Source organism: Chiloscyllium plagiosum, chromosome 6 (genome assembly GCF_004010195.1).
Source record: "Chiloscyllium plagiosum isolate BGI_BamShark_2017 chromosome 6, ASM401019v2, whole genome shotgun sequence".
Taxonomy (NCBI): Eukaryota; Metazoa; Chordata; class Chondrichthyes; order Orectolobiformes; family Hemiscylliidae; genus Chiloscyllium; species Chiloscyllium plagiosum.
In genome coordinates, this window is record NC_057715.1 from 69,222,261 (window position 1) to 69,226,029 (window position 3,769).

The following is a 3,769-nucleotide window of genomic DNA, read 5'->3' on the forward strand; positions in this document are numbered from 1 at the left end:
TACATCAGATCATCCTTCGTCATTTCCGCCACCTCCAAACGGACCCCACCACCAAGGATATATTTCCCTCCCCACCCCTATCAGCGTTCCGGAAAGACCACTCCTTTCGCAACTCCCTTGTCAGGTCCACACCCCCCACTAACCTAACCTCCACTCCTGGCACCTTCCCCTGCAACCGCAAAAAATGCAAAACTTGCAGCCACACCTCCCCCCTCACTTCACTCCAACTTGCATTTCTGGACGTCACAGTAGAAAGAAAGGACAAGGGAGAATTACAAACCTGCGTATACAGAAAACCGACAAACACTGACTAAATACTCAACTACACCAGCAACCATCCCAACATACACAAACGAAGCTGTATCAGAACACTATTCCAACGAGCCACCACACACTGCAGCACAGACGAACTTCGAAAAACAGAGGAGAACCACCTATATGACGTATTCAAGAAGAACGGATATTCAAAAAACACTGCGCAGATTCCTCAAGAACAAACCACGACAAGCAGACAAAACACAGCCAGAAACCCTAACCACCTTGCCATATATCAAAGAAGTTTCAGAAATGACAGCCAGACTACTGAGACCCCTTGGAATCCTAGTAGCACACAAACCCACCAACACTCTCAAACAAAAACTAACAAACTTAAAAGACCCAGTACAATTCATGGACAAAACCAACGTCATCTATAAAATTCCATGCAAGGACTGCCACAAACACTACGTAGGACAAACAGGAAGAAAGTTAGCCACCAGGATTCATGAACACCAGCTAGCCACAAAAAGACACGACCCCCTCTCCCTCATTGCCCTACACACGGATGAAAAAAAACACCATTTTGACTGGGACAACACATCTATCCTGGGACAGGCTAAGCAAAGACATGCCAGAGAATTCCGAGAGGACTGGCATTCCAACCACAACGCCATAAACAAGCGCACAGATCTAGATGCCATCTATCAACCCCTCAGAAAACGAACAGGAAATGACATCACCACAAACCCCAGGAACCCCATCCAGGAGAAAGATATAAATAGAAAGCAGGAGACAACAGTTTCGCTTCACTTGGAGGTCACCACTGATGATGTTACCTAGCCAGGTAATGAAACGTCGGGATATCAAACCTACAGCTCAGCGAGCAAACTTACACCCTAAACCTCAACCTGAGCTACAAACCTTCACAAACCTTGCGACTTATTTGCTTAACTGTAGCATATCCCTCTGAATTCTCCAATTTTAAATGGATACTGTCAGAGGGTTCCCAGCAAAGGGGAGTTGCTCAGGAGAATCTTCAAGTTCCTGGGCATTTCTGCTCCAATGAGAATTTTGCAGGATCCCTATGTGCAACTCCCAACTATACTTTAGAAATTATCTGACCTTTGGAAAATCCAGACCAATGTCTATGAGGAAGATGTAGATAATTGGTCTTATCATTTCAAGATCTTAAACTGGTTTCCCACCAAATTGGTGTGATATATTAATCAGTGGGTGCTGTTTATATATCACTTTTCAGTACTAACCCTTTCAGACACTACACTCCATACAATTCATGTTGTCTGTAATTTGAAAATATTATAACAAGCTGAATATTCAAATCTAAATTCCATTTTTTAAAAGTAAAATTGTGTTTTTAATTAAGTGGTTGATTTGTTGATTGGCTAATAAGTCAAAAGAGAAAGATGGTCTGCAAAAAAGATTTTGTTTTGAGGGAAGACAGAGTTTATTAAACAAGGCAGGATCTGAGGTTCTGGCCAAAGTAGAATGGGAATAGCTATTTGAGAGTAAATCTGTAACAGAAAAGTGGGAGGAGTTCAAAAGGAATTGGGAGATTACAGGACTCATGAGGATCAAGCCCAGAGAACTCTGGATGTCTAGAAATATTCAAACTGGATTAAAGGGAAAGAGAGGCACTAACAGGGACAGAGGGAGCAAATCAACTAGGAACCCTAGTGTGAAAGGATCTTAAGAAAACAATTTCAAGAGCAAAGAGGGAGCAAGATTAGAGAAAATCCCAAAATATATGAAGGTGAAGAGAATAACCAGAGAAAGAGTAGGGACTATTAGAAACAAAGGGGGAAATGTGTGTATGAAACTGGAGAATATTAGTCGAATGTTCACATATTTCACATCTATCTTGGGAGATGTAGGTACAGAATTTCAGAAGATGAACTGAAAGGTTTTGAGCAGATTGATTGTAGGAGTGAGGGGATTTTAGAGGGCTTAAAAGTAGACAAATCCTGAAGTCTGGTGGAGTTATATTCCATCCTGCAGAGGGCGATGAGTCAGGAAATCGCCAGGCCCTAACCTAACCCAATTTTTAATTTGCTGGAAATGTGTTGCTGGAAAAGCGCAGCAGGTCAGGCAGCATCCAGGGAACAGGAGAATCGACATTTAATTTGTCTCTTGCCACAGAAATGGCTAGTATGGATCCACTTTTCAAGAACGATGAGAAATAAATGAGGGACTTACATAGCAGTGAATGTCTCATCAGTGGTAGGGGAACTTTTGGAGGAAGTTTTGAAGGAATGACTTAATGTCCATTTAGAGAAGCAAGATTTGATCAGTGATGGGTATGGGTTTATCAGAGGGAGGTTGTGCTTAACAAATTGAATTGAATTTTTTGAAATAACTGCAGAGGAGTGTTGTTCAGGTAATGTAATTTATGGATTTCAGCAAAACTTTTGACAAGTGCCACATGGGAGACTTAAAATAGGTAAGGCACATTGGATCCAGGCTAACTTGGCAAGTTGGATCCAAATTGGCTTTGTGGCAGGGGACAAGATTGTAATGAAAAGGCTGTTTGTGAGACTGGAGGTCAGGGTCCAGTGGCATATGACAGTCCCTTGTTGTTCGTGAAACATATTGATGATATAGATGAGTTTTTTTGGGGGGGTGGGGTGATAAGATGATTGAGTTTGTTAATGACACAAATTTTGGCTGCGTAGTTGACAATGAGGAAGAAAACCTTTGCTTACAGGAACTTATAAACAGGTTGGTCAAATGGGCAGATGCGTGACAGATGGAATTTAATCCTGCTAAGTGTGAGGTGCTACACATTGGAAGAAGTAACAAGACAAGGGAGTACTCAATGAATGGTAGGACACTCAAGGATTTTGAGGTATTTATAAGCAAATTTCTGAAGGTGGCAGGGTAGGGATATTTGTCTTTTATCAGTTGAGACATTTTATAAATATAGAGTGGTTATTTTGGACCTATACAGAACTTTGTTAAGGCCATAGATAATGTTTGAGGAGAAAGTGAGGTCTGCAGATGCTGGAGTCAGAGATGGAAATGTGTTGCTGGAAAAGCGCAGCAGGTCAGGCAGCATCTAGGGAACAGGAGAATCGACGTTTCGGGCATTAGCCCTTCTTCCTGAAGAAGGGCTAATGCCCGAAACGTCGATTCTCCTGTTCCCTAGATGCTGCCTGACCTGCTGCGCTTTTCCAGCAACACATTTCCATCATAGATAATGTTTGCAGTTCGAGTCGCCACGTTATAATGAAAGATTTGGTTGCACTGAAGGACTGCAATGGATATTTACTAAGCTGTTGCCTCAGACGAACTGCTTGAGGTATCGAGAGGGTGGAAATGCTCAGGTCCTTTTGGAACAGAGATGGTCGGGGGGAGTGGTGGAACCTGATAGACAGGTTGGACAGAAAGCAGTGTTCTTAATTAAAGGGTGAGTAATAAGGGGAACATTTTTAAGGTGCAAGGCAGAATGTGTAGAGGGGTGGATGGTAAAATTTGAATTCAATTAAAAAGCAAA